Source organism: Aethalodelphis obliquidens, unplaced genomic scaffold (genome assembly GCF_003676395.1).
Source record: "Aethalodelphis obliquidens isolate GAN/ISIS:26980383/991018 unplaced genomic scaffold, ASM367639v1 scaffold47, whole genome shotgun sequence".
Lineage (NCBI taxonomy): Eukaryota > Metazoa > Chordata > Mammalia > Artiodactyla > Delphinidae > Aethalodelphis > Aethalodelphis obliquidens.
In genome coordinates this window covers 14,323,158-14,348,068 of record NW_020837991.1, presented here as the reverse complement: position 1 = coordinate 14,348,068, position 24,911 = coordinate 14,323,158, and the positions used below count along the sequence as shown (strand labels likewise).

The 24,911-nt window shown below is 42.5% G+C and overlaps 1 long non-coding RNA gene across 8 annotated transcripts in view; it reads left to right on the top strand.

Moving 5' to 3' along the window:
- The window catches only part of LOC113607324 (uncharacterized), a 150,207-nt gene that overhangs the window by 113,524 nt on the left and 11,772 nt on the right, over window positions 1-24,911 (top strand). For 3 of the 8 annotated variants that reach the window (XR_003427878.1, XR_003427881.1, XR_003427877.1), the window contains exons 8-12: window positions 11,288-12,260; window positions 15,886-16,034; window positions 17,522-17,561; window positions 21,722-22,468; window positions 23,507-23,599. This is a non-coding gene — a long non-coding RNA (uncharacterized LOC113607324). Of the gene's footprint in view, window positions 1-11,287; window positions 12,261-15,885; window positions 16,035-16,263; window positions 16,367-17,200; window positions 17,246-17,521; window positions 17,562-21,721; window positions 22,469-23,506; window positions 23,600-24,911 lie in introns of those variants that run through there. The other 5 variants (XR_003427879.1, XR_003427880.1, XR_003427883.1 and 2 more) reach the window with 5 other exon arrangements.

Below are 24,911 nucleotides of genomic sequence, written 5' to 3'. Positions count from 1 at the left end.
TTGTAAGAGCCAACAGAGTATTTGGAGATGCCAGCAAGAGTTAATAGTTCTCACATACTTTTTTTTTTTTTTTTTTTTGGTGGTACACCGGCCTCTCACTCTTGTGGCCTCTCCCGTCGCGGAGCACAGGCTCCGGACGCGCAAGCTCAGCGGCCATGGCTCACGGGCCCAGCCGCTCCGTGGCACATGGGATCCTCCCGGACCGGGGCACGAACCCACTTTCCCTGCATCAGCAGGCGGACTCTCAGCCACTGTGCCACCAGGGAAGCCCTCTCACATACTTTTTTTTTTTTTTAGCATCAATTTTTTTCTGGCTATAAACATTATAAATGTAGGCTTATGTAGAAAATTTCAATAAACAATGAATATTATAATAAAACTCTATCCATCTCACCCTCTAGAGGTAATTACTATTAGCATTTTGGTATTTTTTCCATTGTTTCTATAAACAATGAGAGAGAAATTATTCATTTTGCATGGAAAGCTATTACCCGCTTTTCTCACTTCATGTTACACTGGCACTCATCTTCTTGAGAGAGGGATTTCCTCTCCCAGCAGCTGTGGGAAGGACCCACATCCTTTGTGTCTAGACTTGGTAAGATTGAGTACAAGGAAGATTAGACTGCAGAGTGGGGTGGATAGGTCAAAGCCAAGAAGCAATTTGACCCCTGAAAGGGCAACATTTTAAGGTGGTGAAATGTAGTGGATTGGTTTCACAACCCTATAAAGTAATTATGCTGCTGTTTCAAGATGGCGTGCTTGGGGCATAAGAGGTTTAGTACAACAGTGTCCTCTGGCCTGGCTGGACTTCACCCTGGACAAGCAGGAAACACCACCGTCAACCTGAGCTGAGAAGCCACACTCACCAAACATCCTCCTGCCTGTATCTCTTTACACACTTGGGGGGAGAATGCATCATCTGGATTGCAGCTTCTACCAGATGCATGCATCAGAATGCTCATTTCCATCAAGCCTCAACCCTGCAGGAACAGGACAGGACCCAGCATGTGCCTGGGAATGTGTGCTAACAGAGGCAAGGTCCAGTGGTCCAAGGACAGTCACTAGGAAGAGGCATTTAGCAACGAGGGTCCCCTCAGGAATCCATAATGAGACTTGAGGGACTGTTTACGAATCCTCCAAAATTTTATGTACATATATTTTTCTAGGAAAGCGTCCATAGGTTTCATAAGATTTATAAGGGAGTCTGTGCCTGCCTCCTAGTTATTAAGAGCTATTGATCTCAAAAAAGGGGTAGACTGCTTATTCTGTAGGCAGTCCCTCAAGAAAAATGATTTCTTATCACTGAGCTTTAGGTAAGATCAGAGAATAGAGAATTTGAAGTTATGTTCTTTGGCAAGAACTGGAATACAGATATTGAATATTGCTAAGTAAGGGACGATTCATATGCTTTTACGTCAATCATTATGTCTTCCTCCCTCCCTCCTTCCCTTCATTCCTTCCTCCCTTCCTTCTTCTGATTTATCTATCATCTATCCCTTTATAGCTATTATTATTACTGTTGAGAGACTAGTTTGACTTTAGACAGACTTGTAAGTAACTTATCTTTTTTGTTGCTTTCTTCATTGCCCATGTAAAATTGGGATAGTTTTTTACCTCATAAGGTTATTGTAAGGATTAAATGAAATATCTTTGTTGTAAAGCGCTTAACACAATGTTTAATATATAGTAAGTTCTCATTAAATATTTGCAATTATAATGATACTAATTATTAACTATAGATATATTATAACTCTCAGGCCATTATATGCGCAGAGGAATTTCCAATATTGTTTCACTCTGGCCTGCCTTCCCAGAATACTGAGTGTTAATGATTTCTGCCTTTATCCATGTTTCATTTCTTAAAAAATATGCTCTTTCCTGGTGTTAGTTGGTTAACTGATTGTCTATTAATTACTGATAACAGGTGAGTTAGAATCTGCCTTTAAGGGAAACTCAATGACTAGCTTTGTTGGAGAAACTGTCAGAATAGGCTGTGCTATACTCCATTAACAAGTGATCTCAAAGTCTTCATGACTTCAAACAAGAGAGGCTTATTTTATGTTCATGCCACACATCTCTCCCGAAGTGGTTATGGGGCTCTGGTTCTGTGTCTTCACCTTGGTTGGCAGAGCAGCCACCATATTTGGAGAAATAGAGCTCTGGAAGGTCTCCCACTGACATTTAAATCCTCTAGTCTGAGGTGCACCTGGGGCTTCCAGTTGCTACTCATTGGTCAGAAGCAGTCACAGGGCCACACCCAACCACGGGGAAAGGGAGTAAGCAGTGCAATCCGACACGTGCCTTGAAGGGTGGAAACCCAGAAATACTTGGTGAATTTATCCACGACTAAAAGAGTAATGATGAGATTTTAGGTTACGTATGATACTCGGTTATGAACACACAGGCTGTTTGGCCTTCCTGATGGATCACCACCAGCTTCCAGGTAAAACATGTAAAAGCTCTGGGGGCCTGTGGTGATATCCTGGGATACTGGAGAAGGAGATGAAAAAAGACTTGCTTCTCTCTTTTATTTTTCTTAATCTCCTTGGGTTTGGGCATGTCAGGACTGATGTTGATATAATTACAGAAAAGTGGTCTTTGGGTGTAGTTTTTTCCTTGTATGATGTCTAAAATGGCACAAGGAGGAGCCTTTGCTCATAGACATGGAAAATACCTGTTCAGAGGAGGGATTTTTAGCCTCAAGCTGGGACAATATCTTTTGAAAAGGAGATATACAGGATTTCTTTTCCTTTTAGTGACCAGAAGATATCCTCTGTGGAGTATTAAGGGGTAGCAATATATTAAGATAATTTGGGTTAATTTTTTTTTTTTTTTTTACGGTATGTGGGCCTCTCACTGTTGTGGCCTCTCCCGTTGCGGAGCACAGGCTCCGGACGCGCAGGCTCAGCGGCCATGGCTCACGGGCCCAGCCGCTTCGTGGCATGTGAGATCTTCCCGGACCGGGACACGAACCCGTGTCCCCTGTATTGGCAGGCGGACTCTCAGCCACTGCGCCACCAGGGAAGCCCTTGGATTAATATTTAATTGTACTTACATTTTCCATGAGCTGAGAATTTTTCATTTTGCAAGCCATTTTATCTTTATCAGTTATCTCTTGAACATTCCTAGTTATCATGCAAATTTGGTATATGTATATATATATATATATATATTTGTTTTAGAGATGATAATATTGAGATACATAAAGGAGAAAGAAGGAGAAAAAACTCAGGTTATTCATTGAGCACCTGTTGTTTTCCAGACCCTCTGTGAGGCACTTTCACGTGTGTTATTTCATTTTAATCTCCCAATAGCTGTGTAAGTCATGTATTATTATCATATTAATAGGAAAACTGAAGCTCAAAACATTGAAATGGATTGCATTTGAACTGCATTAGAACCAAGGTTTCCTAATTGCTAGCATCTTCTTGAGCCATGCAATCTCTTTTCTCTGCTTCACTCGGGATTGTTGGGACTGAAGGCATGTTTTTGAATTAGTGCTGCCTCTATTCATAGTATTTCTCCTTGACACATTCAATTTGACTAAAATGATTAAAGTAATGCTTCCATTTTGTTTGGTGAAGTTGTTACTAGAGCATCATAGAGAGAGCTCTGCGTTGAGAGGTTTGATTGCACTGACATTCTAAACATGCCACTGCAGTGTTAAGATTTTCTGCACCAGTGAAGCAAGATAAAAAAATTATCAGTGAATCTGGCCTGATACTCAAAACTGTACACCCATCAGTCTTTTTTTTCCAGTTTCAGCCGGAGTTACTACAGATGACTTCAAATAATATGTCCAAATTTTCCAAGATCCCTGTTTACAGATTAATGGATTCAGCACAATAGCATCAGCAATCACATTTTTAAAGATCGAGATGACAGTATTTGTTTACCCAACTTTATACACACAGACACACACACACACACACGTCTTATTGCTTTTTATTTGGTGTTTTCTTTTTCGTTATTCAATAGTCCCTTGGAATTTTCTAACGTGACATCTATGTCTTTGATTGTGTGCCAGGAACTCGAAAGGTCCAAGACACGTAGTAAATTTGACATTTTGTTGAAGCATGAATTTGAACTGCAGAGTTGGTGAGAAATATAATTTGTGGAGTAAATTATATATCTAGAAGTGAGCTCAGCCTAGAGCTTAGCATTTCTGTCTCATCCTAGCTGTGCTTTGTACTCTTTGTCTTAGTGTATAGAAATAACAGAGCAGATTATATTCTGTAGTAGTCATCGGGAATCGGTGAATTAAGAAAAGTCTAATATTCTTTCTCATAATCTTGGGCAGTGGCCTCCAAGTGGGTAGGAGAAAAAATACTTGGGACTTTTACTTTTACTACTATGTACTTTTCAATTCAGGGGTTGGCAAAATATGGCCCATGGCTGAATCCAGCCCACCATTTGTCTTTGTAAAGAAGGCTTTATTTGAATATAGCCATTTGTTTACATATTGTCAGTGGATGTTTTCATGACACAGTGGCAGAGTTAAGTAGTTGCAAAGGAGACCATATGGCATGCAAAGCCCAAAATATATATTATCTGGTGCTTTAAGAAAAAGTTAGTTGACCCCTGTTTTAATTTTATCTTTAAAATTTTTTGTAAAATTTTATAGTACAGTTTTATACTGTACTATATAGAGTATATAGTAATCGTACATGTACACAATTTATAAATAAATATATGCGTATATTGATGGGACATTTAAAAATCACTTACTCAAATGGGGGCACATTCAAAAAAATTTGAGGACCACAGATTTAGGGCTTACTATTTAAGAAACACTCACAAATGATTGCCTTTGTTGTGGTGGTTAGTGTCATTAAAGCTACACATCTTGTTTTGTGCAATGTTTATATTTTTATTATGCAAATTCTATGGAGAAAGAATGAACACAGTGACACATGAAAGGAGGAATTGTGACCAAAAATAGAGAAAGAGAGAGGAGAAAAAGAAAAAAAAAAAGAGGAATAAAGAGTGGAGGAAAGAAACCAAAGAGGCAGCCTACCGTGTAAGCAGCAGTGCGTCTACTCAGAGCTGGCCTATTCTCTTGAATTAGGTTAGACATCAAAACCAGCTCCAATCTGACTGCAGTAGACAGCTGCCTGCACGGTGTGATTTGAAGTATTTGAAAAGCTCCTTCCTTTGACCAAGAAAGAAAAAAAATTCTCCATTGTTTTTCTCAAAGCCCGAAATTCTCCCATTAATCAACCTCTCCGATTATGGGATTTGAGATTCTCTTTAAAATATATTTCTGTTCTGATGCTGAGGGACGACACACTGCACCATCTTTTGCCATTAACTTTTTTTTTCATTAGCTCGTTGGATTACTTTGTGTTCAGTTGCTTGGTTGAAAAGTATCTGTGGAGACCTTGAACCCAGGATCATTCTTTCATTTTGGCAAGAGCAAACCAACTCAGGGATGGCAGAGATGGGCCAGAGGTGCCGTGGCTGAGGGTAGAGGGTCTGATGAGGAAGGCTGCTCCAGGAAGCTCTGATCCCTGGTCCATCTGCAGAGAACGTGGACAATTGGAAGTTGCTTCTCCTGAGCTTGAAGGTTCATTAGTTAGCAAAGTAATAAGGACTATATATTACCAAGGACCCAAGGCCTACTGAGAATTTCTTGTGTGTGTATTAATCTCAGCAGAGCAAAGCTATGCCAAGCTTCAAACTAATCTGCATTAATGAACAGCCTCCTTGATTTCCATCTTTATGATGTGTGCAGCATGGTGATTTGTTTCTCCATGGCTTGTAATGGGATGGCTGACTGATGAATCACCTTCTCTGAGAAGCTTGTCTGTGAGCAGTAACATTGCAAATGGGTGCAAATCAAAAAGTCTGTTATTATTTCATTAAAAGGATGACACAGGCTCCTAGTTTCCAAAATTATCCCCTCTCTTCACATGACCCACTGAAGTTTCTGTCTCTGTGTGGGTGTGAGTTGAACCAGTCTCTGCGCTAGTGCTGTATATTGGAAGATGCAGCTACTTGGGACAATTCTGACACATCCTAACTTGGCCAGTCAAGCAGGAGAAAAGGCTGGAGGAGATTATTTTGGGGTCAGATACAGGTATTTGGAGTGAATTGAATAGAAGAGTTGGAACCAGGGCCAGATCCAGAAAAGCTGGAAATAGTGGGGTGGAAGCATGGAAAAGAAGAGGAGGAGGAAAGATAAAGCAGAGTGCAGATGGGTTGCTCTTGGGTTTTAAATTTAGGCCTTAAACCCGTGAGCGCAAGATATTCCTTAAGGTGATACCACCATAATCAACCACCACCACCATCATCACCACCATCACCACCATCACCATCATCACCATCATCACCATCATCACCATCACCATCACCATCATCACCATCATCACCACCATCCCCATCATCACCACCACCATCGTCACCACCATCCCCATCATCACCATCACCATCATCACCATCACCATCATCACCACTATCACCATCATCACCATCACCATCATCACCACCATCACCACCATCACCACCACCATCATCACCACCATCCCCATCATCACCATCACCATCATCACCATCACCATCACCATCATCACCATCATCACCACTATCACCATCATCACCATCACCATCATTACCACCATCACCATCATCACCATCATTACCACCATCACCATCATCACCATCACCATCCTCCTCCTCCTCTAGTCTGGCACTATGCTAATTGCTTTATGTCTTTATCTTTAATCCTCACAGCAACCTTCTGAGGGAGGTGTTACTATTCTTCTTCTTTCTTTTCTTCTTAAAAAAAAAATTGGATAGAATTCATAAATCATAAAATTCACCCTTTTAAAATGCACGTTTCTGTGGTTTAGTATATTTCAGAGTTGTACAACCATCATCCTTATCTGATTCCAGAACATTTTATCACCCAAAAGAAACCCTGTACCTATTAGCAGCCACTGCTTATTCTTTCCTACCCCATAGACCCTGGTAACAACTAGTCTACTTTCTGTCTCTTTAGGTTGCTTATTCTGGATGTTTCCTATAAATGGAATCATACAGTATGTAAACCTTTGTGACTGGCATCTGTCACTTAGCATAATGTTTTCAAGGTTCATCTACGTTGTAGTGTGTATCAGTACGTCATTCCTTTTTATGGCTGAATAAAATTCCATTGTATGAATACACCATATTTTGTTTATCCACTCATTGATGGGTGTTTTTCTTTGTTATTATGAATGGTGCTGATAGGAACATTAATGTACAAGTTTTTGCATTGACATATACTTTCAATTTTCTTGGGTATATACCTAGGAGGGGATTTGCTGAATCATATGGTAATTCCATGTTTTTTCATGTGCTTATTGGCCATTTTTATATCTTCTTTGGAGAAATGTCTATTCAAATAATTTTCCAGTTTGTAATTGGGCTATTTATTTTTTATTGTTGAATCGTAATAGTTCTTTATATTTTCTGTATACTGGACCTTCATCAGGTATGTAATTTACAATTATTTTCTCCCATTCTGTGGAATGTTTTTTCATTTTCTTTATAGTATCCTTTGAGCATAACATTTTTTAATTTTGATGACATTATTTTATCTTTTCTTTCTTTTGTTGCTTCTGCTTCTAGTGTCATGTCTAAGAAACACTGTCTGATCCAAGATCACAAAGATATACTCCTATGTTTTTTCCTAAGTGTTTCATAGTTTTTAACACATATTTTGATCTCTGATACATTTTGATATATTTTTTAAGATCATGTGTATATAATTTTTGTATATGGTGTGACGTTGAGCTCCAATTTCATTCTTTTGTATAAGAATATTCAGTTGTCTTAGCCCTATCTTTGAGAAGAGATTTTCCCATTGAATTATCTTGGCAATTGGTGAAAGTCAACTGTCTATAAATGTCTGTATTTATTTCTGGATTCTGAATTCTATTTCATTAATCTATCTGTCTATCATTATGCCAGTATAAAGCAGTGTTGATTACTGTAGCTTCATCATAAGTTTTGAAATTGGGAAGTGTGAGTCCTCTGAATTTGTTCTTTTTTAAAGATTGTTTTAGCTATTCTGGATCCCTTGCATTTCTATATGAATTTTAAGATGAGCTTGGTCAATTTCTCAAAAAAGCAAGATTTTGATAGGGATTGTGTTGAATCTGTAGATCAATTTGAGGGGGTATTGTTATTTTAGTAATATTGTCTTCTAGTCCATGAACATGGGGTGTTTTTATTTATTTAAGTGTTCCTTAATTTTTTCAACTGTATTCTGTAGTTTTCAGTGTAAAATTTTTTCACTTTTTGGTTAAATTTATTTTAAAATATTTTTGATGCTATTGGAAATGGAATTGTTTTCTTAATTTGTTTTTTTGGGATTGTTCATAGCTAGTATATAGAAATACTATTGATTTAGTACATTGATCTTGTATTCTGTAACCTTGTTGAACTCATTTATTAGTTCTAGTACTCTTTTGATTTTGTGGATTCCTTAAGATTTTCTATATGCAAAATCATATAATGTACAAAAGGAGATAGTTTTACTTCTTTTCTAATATGGATGGCCTTTTATTTCGATTTTTTTGCCTAATATTCTTAGCTGGACCTCCAGTATAATGTTGAATAGACATGGTGAGAGCTGACACTCTTGTCAGACTCACCAAAACCTTTTAGCTTGGTCACCGAGCCATACTGTGTCATAACTTATATATATAAGTTATATATATGGGGTTGCTACATACTTATATATTATATATAATAATATAATTATGTATATGTATGTCTTATGGATTTGTATTATTGACTCCAAAGAGCTCTACCAGCTTGGACAGCAATGTTTTTCTGGGAAAATAAGCTTGCATTTCTTACTAATAGTGAGCAAGAATTTCCTCTAGCTCCAAGCTGCTGATGATAAGACTCATAATGGAAGGCAAGGACTGGGGAGTGTTTGTTTGTTTGTTTGTCTGTTTTATTATGCACATATCATGTATATATACAGTCAGGCATAGTTTTGTTACTTGGTTGCATTGTATTACTAGTTTATATATTAATATATAAAATTTATATATTCACAAAATCATCTATTTCTCAGTTAAAACCCTTTCCCCTCTCTTCCTGTTCTTCCCCCATGGAGTCAACTCTGAAACATGCAAGAGAAACTGTAAGGAATTGTACTCAAGAAAACACGTGAGAAACCTATGATAGCTTTTTATATGTATAGTGACCATATACTTTGTAATTAATGAGCACAGTTTTGAGAGTGAAAGGGGAAATCAGTAATAATTAAGAGGCAGCAGACGAAAACTAAGACTGGCTGAGGAAAACTGAGACATAAGCTCACGCTACAGTAAGTCCCCTACATACAAATGAGTTCTGTTCCGAGACCGCGTTCGTAAGTTCAATTTGTTCGTGAGTCCAACAAAGTTATCCTAGGTACCCAACTAACACAATCGGCTATATAGTACTGTACTGTAATGGGTTTATAATACTTTTCACACAAATAATACATAAAAAACAAACACAAAAAATAAAGAAAATATTTTTAATCTTACAATACAGTACCTTGAAAAGTACAGTAGTACAGTGCAACAGCTGGCATCCAGGGGCTGGCATCGCGTGAACAGGCAAGAAGAGTTACTGACTGGAGGAGGGAGAGGTGGTGGGAGATGGTAGTGCTGAAGGATCCTCAGCAATAGGAGATGGAGGGCAAGCTGCAGTGTCACTCACGCCTGACGTGGATGGCACAGGTTCTGGTTCCTTGCGGGATTCAATTCTATCTACCCTCTTGAAAAAACGATCCAGTGATGTCTGGGTGGTAGCTCTTTTTTTCTCAGCATAGATGACAGGGTAGCACTGGATTGCATTCTGAATGGCTGCTGCAAACTTCGTGTACCGTTCTACATTCAGGTCCTGTACCTCAAAAACTAACAGTGCCTCCTCAAATAAAGAAAATCCCCTTGCTTTTTCCTGTGTCATGAACCTCTTCAGTTCTTCAGTTACCTCTTCCTCTTGTCTCTCTTCGTCCTTCCTCTGGGCCTCCAATTCCATCATTGCTTGGCGCTTCTTAACAGCACCAGCTACATCACTGCTGCTTTTACACTTGCTTCCAGACATCCTGGGCTTGAAATAAAGATACTTACTGTACTACTGTATTCTATACAGTACTGTACAGTAAAGCACACAAAAGCACAACCACTTGTAGAGGATGCACGCATGTGACAACGTATGCCAGACACATGAACTAATTTACATGATTGGACACGTGAAGGCACGTTCGTCTCTTTGGAAGCTCTCAACTTGAAGGTTCATATGTAGGGACTTACTGTACTTAGAAGAGAAGATAATAAAACATGTTTTTTAATATCTACTTTATACTTTGATTTGAACACCAAATGTCATCAATAGATAGCACGTGTCTTATTATACCGACCCCTGTTGTCTGATGAAACGTGAGTCTAGAATCACATTCTAGCTTATGTCCTTCTAAAGAAGCGTTTCCAGGAGTGGTTCAATGTGCTCTTTCGCAAAACAGCATTAGCCATGAGTATGTTCTTCGGGTAATGTGATGCACTGACTTGGCATCTCAGTCAGTGATAGGAGGCACTTTTCTCTTTTTTGAGGAAATGTCCTGTCTCGACCTGAGGCTCACGTAGTGCACAGGCCTCTGCTAAAGCAGATTGTTTTTCTGGACCAGATCACAAGCCAGGATTTTAAACTTGTGAAAATGCATAATAATTTGTCCTCCTGCATGTCTGGAGTCTGAATTGATGGTTCTCATTTGACCACCAGCACAGATCACAGGCGGTACCCAACTCACCAGTGTGAGGAATTCCTAACATTCATCAGAAAGTTGGATGTTTGGCACTAGGGTTGATTTTCCTCACAAAAACAGCGACAATTAGGTTCCCAGGTTTGTCAACAGAGCCTTGAACACCCCAAGTGTGCTGTATCATTGACCCCATATTGTCCTCACAGTGCTCTGCCGGCCCTGTTTGGACCACAAAGTTTTCTGTGAAAATGTGAGCGAGGATTTCCTCTAGTTCCAAGTTGCTGATGGCAAGGCTCGTGGTTTGGGGCTGGGGTTTGGGGAAGGCAGGACAGTGGGGTCTAGGGTGCTGTATTAGTTTCCTATTGCTGCTGTAGGAAATTACCACAAATTTAGTGGCCTAAAGGCACACAAATTTACTGTCTTACAGTTCTGGAGATCAGAAGTCCTTCGTGGGTCTCAATGGGCTAAAATCAAGGTGCCTGCAGGGCTGCATTCCTTCTGGAGGCTCTAGGGAAGAATCTGTTTCCTTGCCTTTTCCAGCTTCTAGAGGCTGCCCACGTTCCTTGTCTCATGGCTCTCCTTCTCCATCTTCAAATCCTGCGGCGGTAAGTCCGTCTCATGCTGCCATCTCGCTGAGTCTCTCTTCTCCCTCCCTCTTCCACTTCCAAAGACCAAAGTGAGTACATTGGGCCTACCTGGATAATCCAGATTCATCTCCCCATGTCAACGTCAGTTGAGTAGCAACCTCAGTTCCATCTGCAAACTTCATTCCCCTTTGCCATATAAAGTAACATATTCACAGGTTCCAGGGATTCGGTCACAGACATCTTTGAGGGGCCGTTATTCTGCCACAGGTAACCAGGAGTAAGGGGGTCCATCCGAGTGTCACATTCAGTTAATTGCTAAGTTTTATTGATAGTATTTTGGAACTCCCAACAGAAACACCCTTATCTTTTACATCTCCCTTGCTGTTTTCCTTACTGCCTCTCACATGTAATGCTTTTCTAATACATTAATAGCTACAGAAGTCCAGCTTTTAGAAAGAGTAAAAATGATTGAGCCACTGAAGTGACCTGGGCAGGCCTCATGGAGGGGGCTGGCCTTAGGGAAGATGATGAATGTACAGGACAGGTTTCCAGAAGGGATATCTTGGGACAAATGTAAAGATTTCAAGTTATTAGGAATGGCTAGGGATAGGTGGTGAGAAGAAAGGGTCGTGTTGGGGAAGCCACATCAAGGAAGGGGATGATTCGAGAGGCTCCTGAGTTCCAGCCTGACTATGGGTTTGTGTAAACATACAGATTGGCCTTCTGCAAGAGCGTAAGATTGGGCCACGTCCTGGCCAGCCTGATCCTGCCGGTGAGGAGGAACTGTGAGGCCCTGATACTGCTCTGCTCTGCCCCTCAGACGTGGGATGGAAATGAATCGTGAATCTTCAGTTTCACCAAGAGCCTGCTTTGTAAACCAGTTTGAGGCCCACGCTCTTTGCAGCATCCCATTCAAAGAAATTCAGGTCCAGCATCTAATAATACTTGAAAAGCAGTTTAAATCTTGACTTCAGTCTTGAGAAAATGCCAAAGAAGGCACCAAATTTTCAAAGCCCCGTTGCCTTTCCTTACATCTCTTTGACTCCCATACAAAGATCGGCCTCCCCGCTCCTGCTTCCACTCTAATGACTCAGGTCACAGGGACTTCTTTGCTTCCTTGTCTGTTTCACTCTCTTTCCTGTTTCTGTTCAATTTGGTGAAAGTCCAGCTAGGCTCTTGCTTCACGATCCAGGAAAGCAAAGGCAGGTTCTCCTCTGTGGGTGGCAGGGGGATGGGCTCTTGACACTCATACTCGTTTTTCCTGTCGCATTTAGTTCTTTCAGCCAAGGTAGAGAGCAGGGAGGCGAGGGCTGGCGGGAACGCAAGGCCATGGGCAGGGCGGTCCCCAGGCGGCTGTGGCCTTCTCCCTGCTAATGGAATCGGTGTCGTGAAGCAGCGAGGGCTCCACAAGAGCGGAACCGAAGCCGGCACCCGCGGGGCTGCAGGAAGAGGCAGAATCTTGCTGGGGTTTCATTTAAATGGATGCATTTTACAAATATTGGATTTTAGCTCACTCAAGAAACAATTAAACTCCAAATCGGGTTGTACATATTAAATCATAGCAGTGGGGAGGCAAATGCAGAGGTGCTTAGCAGATTTAAGAATTAATAGAACAGAAATTGGTACCGTGAAATTAGCGCCTCGTCCATCTAATCGAATGGTGCATTTACCCACAGTGCCAAAATAGATACAGTTAGGCATAGCACTTATCTTTCCTGTGGCACCTGATGGCTGGAGGTCTTAAAGAACTTTTCAAATTACCCTTCTAAAGTAATTAAATCTCTGCCTGGAGGTAGGGGGAAGAAGAAGAAGCCATCCGTAAAATAAAATGCAAAGACTCTCGCTTTTCCTGTCGCTTTGTAATGCTGGCAGGCTGGTTTCTTTCTCTGTCCACACGTGCATTTTCGTGGAGCTGCCAGGTGACCACCAGCATTGGGTTGGTCTTCCTTGGGGCCACTGTATGGAATCTTGCCCGCCAGTTCTTCTAGAAGTGACTGCCTCTTCTGATCTATTGAAATCCTTCATACGTGGAAGTAAATGCTAAGTACCTTGTATTATTAATAGACTGAGCTCCACAATCAGGTTCTTGTCTTTTGGGGAGTACGGGCCATGTCTTTCTTTTCTTTTTTTTTTTTTTTTTGCGGTACGCGGGCCTCTTACTGCCGTGGCCTCTCCCGTTGCAGAGCACAGGCTCCAGACGCACAGGCTCAGTGGCCATGGCTCACGGGCCCAGCCGCTCCGCGGCTTGTGGGATCTTCCCAGACCGGGGCACGAACCCGTGTCCCCTGCACCGGCAGGCGGACTCTCAACCACTGCGCCACCAGGGAAGCCCCCATGTCTTTCTCATATGTGTTTTGCTTTGTTTTTCCTGCAGCTCCCAGCATGGTGTTTCATACATAGCTGGTGCCAGGAGGAATATTAAAAATATTTAATAACTGACTAGGGCACCAACTGATCAGAACAGATGTTGAGGGCTAACACCCAGTACAGCGATGCCACCATGAACCCACTAAATGTCAGCCCTGTGGGGTACAGAATTGTTCATTGGCTTATAAAATGGACCCAGGCTGTGACCGGTTCCTTCTTCTGGAGCAGAGGGTATTGCCAATATGACTAATATAATTGGAAAGTTATAGCATCTTTATTTTACAAGTGGACAGACATTTTAAACTAACTTCCTGAATGATACTGCGGCTTGCAAACTGCATTTAAGTTTTGCATGTAACGACAATATGATGACACTGATAGTGACAATGCCACACATTTTTATGATTCTTTATAAATTCTTATAAGAATGTTCCCATCTGTGATCTCATTTTATTTTCTTAGCAACTCTGAGATAAATATGACAGATATTAATATTCTCAAATTATAAAGAAATGGAACATCAAAAAGATTATGCTTTGGATATTGCATCATGTAAATATTCACACACATGCCCCTCTGCACACATATGTACATGAACAGACTTACACGTAAAAGGATGATGCCTAGGCTTGGGAAGCAGATGGTTCAAAGAGATGAAAAGTCCTGGTATTGTTTAAGAATATGTACAGTGCAACGCATTGAAAGTTTGGAGGGTGGACAGAAACATTAGGATTCATCTCAGGTGGATGAAGCTTCTCACCAGAAGTGTGTTTAGAACAGGAGTTTTGAGAAACTCAAAGAGTGAAGCAACTTCAGGAGTTTGGGGTATATATTTATACTTAAATAACTGGTTAAAATTTCTCAGTCTAGTACAGGTTACCGTATCCTGGGATCCAACGATAAACTTTCAAAAGGGTCTTTGAATACTCTGAAATTATATACGGCACTTTGTATGTATAGATGTGAACTTATCTGGGGAGTGAATCCATGGATTTCACTGAGTTTTCAAAGACTCTGTCATTCAAAATAGTTTAATAATCTCTGCTTCAGGGAGTCTCAGTTATTTACCTTAAATGATAAATAGAGTAGCATAAATTAGGGTTTAGGATTAACACAAATAATTTGCAGACTTATAATGAGGTATGAGTTTAAGTGGTTCGTTAACCTATACACTCTCATGGCAAGAATATACTTATTATCTTTTATTCTAAGTCTTCTTTTCTAGGTTGCTTTGCTGTTTCTACTATTTCCTGCTTCCTCAATCTCCTTTTCTGGAAGCCTTAATTTTACAATTTTCTGCACCTCTAGGCAATTTCCCTCTTACTATTTAGGGTATAAAAGAACTTGAATGACCCCAGGCTCTAGAGAAGGACTGTAAGTTTCTACCACAAGCACCCTCCTGAGTAAATGCCATCACTCAGACCCTCGGATTCTCACCTAGACTTTTCTGTCCATATTATGCCCAAGAGCTGAATGGTTTGCACATTCTTTCTCTATTACCCAACCTATTAATTTTCTGATCAAGAGTAACTGCTACCACATGATTACCTTGTTGGTGACAGTAACATATTGACTCGATTAGCTTTCAAGGGGGAATTAAAAGAGGTTAATGGCCCACATTTGTTTATATCCTGTTAATAGGTGAGGCTATGGGGGATTGTGGAAAAGACTGGAAATTAGGGCCTCTGGGTTTCATCCCAGCTCTACCACTGCATGCCCTCTGCCTAACACGTAACCTCTTCTCATCTCTGAAATGGCCTCAGTTGTGAGAGGTCCTTTCTGACATACCATTATACGATTCTTTAATAGGCCACCTGAGCAGATAGAGAATCATTTTGGAGAGATCTCCAACTCTCAGAGATATTTTGGAGTTTCCAAAATGCTTGCCTCCTCTCTCGCTTAATCAGTGGTTTGTGAGAAATCACTGTGGTTATTGAAGCACAGGGCACCGTTTTTACAGCTTCCATTAAGGAGTGAAGCCAGGCTGCGGCTGCGCTGGCTCAATAAATCATTTGTACTGGGAATGTATTTGTCAGTTTTTCCGCAGATTGTGTGATTATGGCCTCGTTTTATTTCCAATGCTCATAAGTGGGGATGAGAGCTGACATTTGGTAATTGAAACAGTGTTCTACCTTTCATAGCACAGTTAGCAGGAATTGTTAAGAGTTTTATTTCTCTCCAAAGGGTTTTCTCTTGCTGGCTGCCTCCAAGTTCCCAGGGTTTCACACATTCTGCACCGGGCGGGCTCGCCAGGACATCGAAGACCACTACCAACAGCTGCTACAAGTTTAAAATCTTTAGAAGAAGGAACAGATTGCAGTTTGCTCCTGAGGGTTTGTTGAGTTTACATTTCTGAAATGTTAAGAGACACACAGTATAAGAATTTTGAACATTTTGCCTTGTGCCTTTATTTATTTATTTTTATTGAAGTATAGTTGATTTACAATGTTGTGTTAATATCTGCTGTACAGCAAAGTGATTCAGTTATACATCTATATACATTTTTTTCATATTCTTAAGAATTTTGAACATTATTAATGAGTAGAGTTCTTCCTTCTTCAGGTCTGAAGGGAAAGGGTTCTCTTCTTTCCATGATCCTTCTTGCTCGCCGACTCCCACCAGCTCAAGACCAGCATCGCTGAGCCCTCACTCTGTGCCAGACCCTGTCAGTATTCATCACAATGACCCTAAGGGGTCCTCAGCATAATAGTCTGCATTTTATCGGAGTGTGAGCTGATTGGCTCCAAATCAGGAGTCTGCCTTCCCCACTGGCACCCCATTGCTTCACACGTTCACATCACTTTTAGAGGGATTTCTTTTCTCATTATTGTTAATGCTGTTCTACCTATAATGGCGTTAGAGTCGACAGCTTTGCCCTACGCCACCTTCTCTCACCCTAATCACATATATCCACACCCACACAGGGACACACGCACAATCCCTCACACACAGACATCAGCACAGACACGTGCACATAAACTATCAGAGGCTCTATCGCACGCATATGCACGCACGTGCACACGCACACACTCACACTCACACACGTTGAAAGTAAAACCCCCAGAGTTTCCATGGTGCAGTTTCCCAAGACTCCTGTTCTCCCTCACCCGGGACTCTGACTCTCTGCTGCTCTAAGTTGCCCCCCTCTGATCCCTGCTTCTCCCTTCCTGAGCAGTGTAGCCAGCTTCCTGCATCTTCTACCTCCTGCTAAGGATAGAGGTGTGGGGCTGAGAGGTTAAGGCAAAAGGCTCTGTCTGCATGCCTGTGGGAGTTTTTAGGCAGATAGATGGTTGGGATCAGGGGCGAGGTTGGCTTCAGTACCTGGTAGTGGGGTCATGTGCTACCGCTGCTGGGCTGACATGGGGACATAAAATCTTCCCCCTCGACACTGTAGGAATGGGGCTGCCCCAGGAACCTGGCGGGGCGGTGCAAGTCTGGGGAAGTATGGAAAGGGACCCATGGCTAGTTTATATATATATATATATATTTTTTTTTTTAGTGGTACGCGGGCCTCTCACTGCTGTGGCCTCTCCCGTTGCGGAGCACAGGCTCCGGATGCTCAGGCTCAGCAGCCATGGCTCACGGGCCCAGCCGCTCCGCGGCGTGTGGGATCTTCCTGGACCGGGGCATGAACCCGTGTCCCCTGCATCGGCAGGCAGACTCTCAACCACTGCGCCACCAGGGAAGTCCCTATATATTTTTTTTATTAATTTTTATTGGAGTAGAGTTGCTTTACAATATTGTGTTTCTACTGTGCAGCAAAGTGAATCAGCTATATGTATATATATATCCCCTCATTTTGGATTTCCTTCCCGCTTAGGTCACCACAGAGCACTGAGCAGAGTTCCCTGTGCTATACGGTAGGTTCTCATGAGGCATCTATTTTATACATGGTATCAATGGTGTATATGCGTCCATCGCACTCTTGCTTGCCTCGCCCGTACCGCCTCTCCCGAGGTGCCCCGTAGTGACCCAGCAATAATAACACAAGATTCATAATAGTGTGGTTTTAGAGGCAAACAACTTCTCCCTTTGGACGGCTGATGTCAGAAATTCCCTTGGAGATGAACAAAGTCGTATGCCTTCTCCCAAGTTTAAAGATAAGGGGGAGCATGTGGGTGTCCTCAGAGAGCTGACCTAGTGGCTTTCACACACACCAAGATCGCTGTGGTGTGAGCTCAGAGCCACGGGCTGGGGCTGGGACAGTGGGCTCCCTCTGGTGGCCTCAGACAAGCCGCCACCTCTCTCTGTGTCTTATTTTTCCCATCTGCCAAAAGATGAAAGGGTTGGCTTAGAAAATCTCCAAAGCCCTTTCATGGCTAACTTCCAGATATGTGTATTATGATAAGTTGACCATGAAGCACTTTCATATTTTAATGGGGGTGGGGTAAAATGAGGACACAAGGGAACCAGCACCTGAAAGGGACCCAAGTGAAGTAGGGACATAGGCCCTAAGGTCAGGCCTCCTCACTTCAAACTGGTAAATCAAAGCTTTGGCCACAGGTATGTGAGGTTGTTTAGCTGGGCATGTTCTGATCTCCACGAGGAGACGGCTTCCAAAGTTTGATGAGGATGGAGGATCTGCAAAGGTAAGAAGGGGACAAGGAAATAGCCTGTTTCACAATCTCATCAAGGGTCTCCTGGTTGCATTAGATTAGGCACTGTAAGAATTACAGGCAGGCACAACTCCTGCCTAGTGGAGTCTCACAAGCTGTGTGACCCTGGGAAAGCTGCTTAACCTCTCTGAACTTCAGATGATTCCCCTCTAAGGTAGGGATAACAATTCCTACCTGGGAGGCTTCGTGAGCTAGGGTTTGCAGAAACGCCAGCTAGAGAGCAGGGTATATACGGCAGGCTGTTCGTGAATGGTCTCACAGAGATGCATCCATGGCTCAGACACTTGACCTGGGATTGTAGCAAGTTCCATAGAGCAGAGAATAACATGAATAAATAACATTTAGCTCTTTGGTGTTTGGAAAGCATTTTGCTTTTAAATATTCCTGCCTGCAGGAGGTTTTCTAAAGGTCAGCTCCATACAGCTTATTAAGGAAGATGATTAAATCAGTTGGCAGTTTGAGAAGAAAAAGCAGATGGCTTTCAACAGCATCCTCCCCCCACGATTGACATTTTCTTTTACAAATCAAGGTGAGAGTGTGGATTTGCTCTCGTGGTTCTCCGAAGGAGACCGTGGTGGTGCTGGGATGCGGCTCCGGTGCCTTCTGCCTTGTTTACGCCCAGCTGTTATTCTTGTTCCTGTCACTGCCAGTTACTGAAGAATCCATTATGCCCGAGACTCACAAGGGGGCTTCTTTTCTGCTTCCTGAGGAGGAGTGGCAGGGGCAGTGGAGGTGAACAAATTGGATTGATTACCTTCTGAAGACAGGGTTCGAGCTTCTGTCCTAATCATGCTGGCAGGACCGCCAGGCTGTCTGATTCACTCAGACAAAAGCCCTGAGAAAACAGGGAGGGTTAGGAGCCCATATGCTCACCTGGTGGTCTAGCGGCCACTCTGGATTGAGCAGGACTTCAGAAATAAGGAGAACATCTTTACTGCTAATAACCTCCCACAACTGTCATAACCAAGGCTCTGAATGCAAGAGACATGCCAAGATCTAATTCCACGTACTTATGTGTGTGGCTTTCTGATATCGACTGAGCTATTAATTGCTGCGTGTGTTCCTTTTTGTACTCCCCTTCCTGCAGGTAACTGGCTCAGCACATCATTGATTCGGGAGAGCTACGTGGTGGGGTAGAAGGTAGAAGTGGCCTGTTAGTCCCTCTGTCTCTGGTTTTTCAAAAGCTGAATTGCTCAGGAGAACAAATAGGGTTTGCTGAGGAGGTAGAAAGAAAGGAGAAGTGATTTTAGAGAATTGTTAGAGAAGCAGGAGAGATCAAAAGACTCTCTCCACTGACCCCCACCCCACCCTGCCCTCTACTAGCCTGGGAGATGAGGGAGAGAGATATCGGAAGCACTTACTCATCAATCCTATTTTGTTCTATGTATTCATGTATTTATCACTCCTGGGTGCCCACTTCTGGGTGTACACTTCCTTCTCTCCTTACTAGGACCAAAGCCTTTGGCTCATCTCATGAGCTCAGGTATTGCCTGTTTCCTCTGCTTCTGGAAGACTGGTTTTATGAAATATCTGGAATTTCTCATATCACAAAGAAAAAGTACAGATTTTCCAGAATGACCAGGGGGTCTGTACACATAGCACTGAGCATCATTGGTGAGATTAGAACTGAAGACACTCTTTTAAGATAAGATGTTACTATAAGGCGGAATGCATAACAAAAGTGTACAACGTTTCCTAGGAACTGCAGCATTTCAATTTTATGATACTTTTATTGAATATTCAATAAAAGAATATGACACCCTTTCAAATCGTGTTCTTGTAACCTCCTGCTCTGAAGCTAAATGAAGACAGATCTGTGCTATCAGCACAAGTGGCATTCAACCGATTCTAAAACTTATATTTTTCCTGTATTGAGCATATTTTAAATGCACAGCATTAAAATCCTTGGTTCCTAATAGCTCAGTCCTTTCACTTGCATATCACCTCGCATTCAACAGTTCAGCATTTTTGTCTGAGAACATTTTTGGACGCTAGTTGGTGCTATTGTTGGCTAGTAATAGTACTGTTTCCTTCATTCATTCCACAAAAATTTATTGAGTGCCTACTCATTGCCAGGCATTGCGTTAGGCTCTAGAGAGGACTAGGACATACTGTCTTCGTTGTCAATGTGTTTGCAGTCGACCAGGCAGGGTGAACTCAGCTGACTCTATCTTAATGATCCTCTAAGCTCTGTAGCAGTGTGAGGCAGAGGGTGATACGATGGGCACCCAATCCTGGCTGCAGGGGGCCGAGGAGAGGCAGGGCAGGGAGGGCTTCCACAAGCAGAGGAGTAAGGGTTACCCAGGGGAAGGGGAAACGGGGAAAGAGGCAGCAGCATGTCCAAGGGTAGGCATCCATCAACTGGACATGCCTATTTGACTCAGGGACAATTTCAGATTTCAAAACACAAACCAGTAACTTCCAGCTGAGTAATATATGTAATAGACGACCCTATCCTGGTACTCGCCTCACCCACATTTATAGTCCAGACTCTATCAGTTAGATCATGCTCCTTTACATGGAGGAGTGAAATTACTTTCCAAAAAATTGCAAATGTATGTGCAAAAATGCAACGTTTAACATTTTTGCATAGTGATGACTTTGTCCCGTCTTCCTGGAAAATTGCAGTACTTGCCCCCAGACCAGTGCCTCCAGGGGAATCCAGCTTTCAGAGTCTATACCTTCTTCTGCCCCTTCCACTGGGTGCCTTGTCAGGCTGCTGGACCTGGAAGTTATCCTCCCTCTTGCCTCTGGTCCTCCACAAGCCTGAAGTAAGTCTTTGATTTCATGAAAGGAGAGATCTTTCTCGGACTGTCCAGTTCTCCAAAGCAGGAACATGTCAATGGAGTCTTTTAAAAGCAATAGAGGTGGCAGTAGGACCCAACAAGTTCACTGGACTTGGCCGTTAGGAGGCCATTGATGACCTTGGCTTGAGCAGAGAAGCCAGATTGGGGTGGGTTGAGGAATGAATGAGAGCTGTGCAAATGGAAATCATGAGTGGGGTCTTCTCAGTTAGGACTTGGCTTGACAAAGGCGAGTGGAAAGGGACTAGACGGTGGGTGCAGGGACAAGTTGAGATACAGAGAAAACAGGTCTAGACATTTCCCATGCTACCTATTGCCACTTTTCATGCTCTTAAACCTGAAAGTCACTTAAAAAAGGTACTCGTACGTTTCACTTTTCCCCCAAATAACCATTGTTTCCTAAACAGAAAAACTTTAACATCCTCTGCCTATCACTGACATCCAGAAAGAAAATGCAGTTCATTTTTTCCCTTTCAAATCATTAAGAACAAATCAATCACTTCGGGAAAATTCTTGTCATTGTCAGTGTGCCGAAACAGGCTGTGGTTCTGCACATGGGCACCGCGTTAATAAATGCATTTATTCTCTTTGCTCGCACAGAGACCCTGGGTTGCTTGTTTCCGTAAAGGCTGCCTGTCATCTCTTATGGGACCTTCACGTGTCAGTGATACCGGTTACCTCACGTCACAGCCCATCAGTCGGCTTATCTCCAGAAGAATGTGAAATTGCCTAACAAGCCTGCAAATGTGAAGGGCTCCACGGTGGCTTAATCACACATGATGTTCCCCTGTCTCATCAGTCCCCATACTGAGGCTGCACCTCTCATTTCTTAGACAGATACATTTCCTAGAGCTGTGGCTGGGCTATCCCAGTTGTGTGGGGTTTTAACTCCCATTTCCCAATTCCGGGATGAATTTCATTCTGGAAGCCCTCCCGTGCCCTTCTCCCCACCTTAGAATCTTTCAATCATCTCCTTCCCTAAAACTGATCTGGGCAATCTGGCAACATGGCAAAATTATTTTAGCCCAGGCTTTTAACTGTGTTTGGAGTGAGTGATAGCCTTGGAAACTTACTTGGGGGTAATGCACACATCCAAGTATATATGTCCAGCAACGTTTGCCACTTCGGGAGGGTGTGTACTCCCTTGATGCTCACCCTCTTTGCAGAATTCTCCTGCCAGGGTCTTCTGTAATCCACTAGCTGTCAGCAGGGATGGTTGTGATCAAAACTGCCCCCTCCAAAAACGGTGCACATTCTGTGAAGTGAAAGACATCATGGTGGATGCAAAGATGAATAAAGCGATGGTCCAGCCCTCAACAAGGCAGAGGACCATACATTGTATCAAAGGTACATATATTATATAAAGGACTAGGAAGCTGGGGACACAGTGTCATGAAGGAGCCAATAGTATGATTATTTCTTAGTGTGATTATTTCTTAAAAGAAGGAGACAAACATGCCCAGGATAAGTCAGTGCTTTGTTCTGTGGTCCTGAGGTTTTGGGGGCAGCTGCTTCTTCATAGAATTTGTATTAACAACATTTAGAAATTTTCTGTATTCCTGATGCTGTGGCATTTGTGGCCTCGCTGGCTGGGGAAAAATTGCTGTTCCAAGGGGGCTAGTGAGTTCTTAGAGACAGCAAAAGGCTCACCCCCAGGAGCATCCCTTTCATTTGCAAACTAACAAATCCAGAACCTTTCCTCTGAACTACCTCCTCTCTCTGGCTCAGACACTCTAGGAGGCAGGATTCCTCCACCCTAATCAGCCAGAACTGGGTACTAGACAACTAGAGACCACCTCTATACCCAGAGCCCACTGATTATTCAGACGAACCAGTCCTAAACTGGTTCCTGCGGAAAACACAATAAATGCTCTGGGCCATGATTTCCATTCACCCTTTTGGGCTCCTGATCAAACCTGGTTTTTTCCCATGTGACTCTGCATGGAGTAACATGCCCCATCCTCTCCGGAAGTGTAGTACTGAAACAAAATGTCTACACTGAACTCCTTTCAATGGCATTAGCCTCTCTGTGTTGTCACTCAGTCACCTCTATAAATTAACATCCTGCAGGTGCATTTTGAGATAGAAGTGGGCTCTGAGATGGAGGGTAACCCCGTAAGAGGAAAAGATCTTAGGTCTTGGGCCATCTGCTTCCTAGGGCTTATGGGGTGTGGGAGTGAGCCTTTCCCCTTGTCATTAAATTCTTTACAAAAACATGATTTATAGCAGTGGCATAGTATTATACCTACATTTACATAATAATTTACTTAATTAACCTCCTGATTTATGTAAAAGAATGTTGTTTTTATTTTTCTGCTCATAAATATTTCTGTGATAAGCATACTTTTAGATAAAGTGTGAACGTTCTTGTTTCTTTCCTTTAAGAAATTTTAAAGGTAAAATGACTGAACCCAAAGAGACATTTTTGCTGAGATGGGATGAGCTGAAAAGAGATGTGTTCCCTGAAAATTTCTGAAGGTGTGTTTGTTTCTGTTTCTTATTTTAAAATAAGACTTAAAATCATGGTTTTCGGGCTTCCCTGGTGGCGCAGTGGCTGAGAGTCCGCCTGCTGATGCAGGGGACACGGGTTCTTGCCCCGGTCCAGGAGGATCCCACATGCCGCAGAGCGGCTGGGCCTGTGAGCCATGGCCGCTGAGCCTGCGCGTCCGGAGCCTGTGCTCCGCAACGGGAGAGGCCACAGCAGTGAGAGGCCCGTGTACCGAAAAAAAAAAAAATCATGGTTTTCTAGGTAAGATAAACAATTTCCATACTTCTCAACCCTCAACTCTCTCTGCCCATATACCGGGCTAATTGCCAGTGGGCAGTTTTAAAACTCACACATGTTTTCATCTTTATAGTTAACTCAATTTATATAATACATGGCCACTTCCCACATGTTAATAAACACAGACAGTAAAATTGTTAGACAGTGATTTCATCATTGTCTCCACAGTTCTTTTAAGTGCTTCAACATGCCTGTCACTGCTCTTTGCTGTAGCTGAGTAAGAGACCATCCCAGACCTCACAGACTGGGCTATTCGGTGCAGACATTGTTGAGTGAGCAGAGAAAAGATGACAACAGTGGTCAGAACCCTGGACACGTGCAGACTCAAATGAAATGTGACTCTAAGTTGACAGTTGATGTTTTTTTAGAAGTGGAGTCATTAGGACTTCTACATCCACGTGACTATGTCCTCGGGAACAAAGGCACCTTAGAGGCTCTGTACCTAGAAGAGTGACACTGCTGTTTCCTTTTGGGAGTGTCCTTGTCGTGTGCAACACCTACGGCCACATTTTCTTGATACTCCTCAGTGGCAGCGAGTCTTTATTCTTTGCGAGTGGATTTGCTTATTGACGAATTTCACTTGTCACACGGACCCCAGTCTGAAGTTGTTCTGGGTCAAAAGGAACCAGGACTTCTTTAAGGCAAAGTCATCACTTTTTTCCTGTAGCTCATAAACTGGTTCTGAAGACAGGTCTCAAAGACAAGATTTCCAAAATATTTTGGGCAATAGCAGAATCTCCAGCCTGGACCTTTGGACTCCCAAAAGGATACTCAGATATAACATGTTTGGACACACACACGCACATGCACATACAATGATATTGGCCAAGGGGTCAAGGGAATGGACTGGGTGTCTGCTAAGGACCTTTCTAACTCTAGAGGTCTTTGCTTCTATTATCAACTTGATTAGTCAGGGAAAGCCTGGGAAGTGTCAAAGCCATCTTTATACCATCTACCATTCATATTTGCCTCTGTAATCAGAGCAAGAGGCCATCTCCCCTGTGA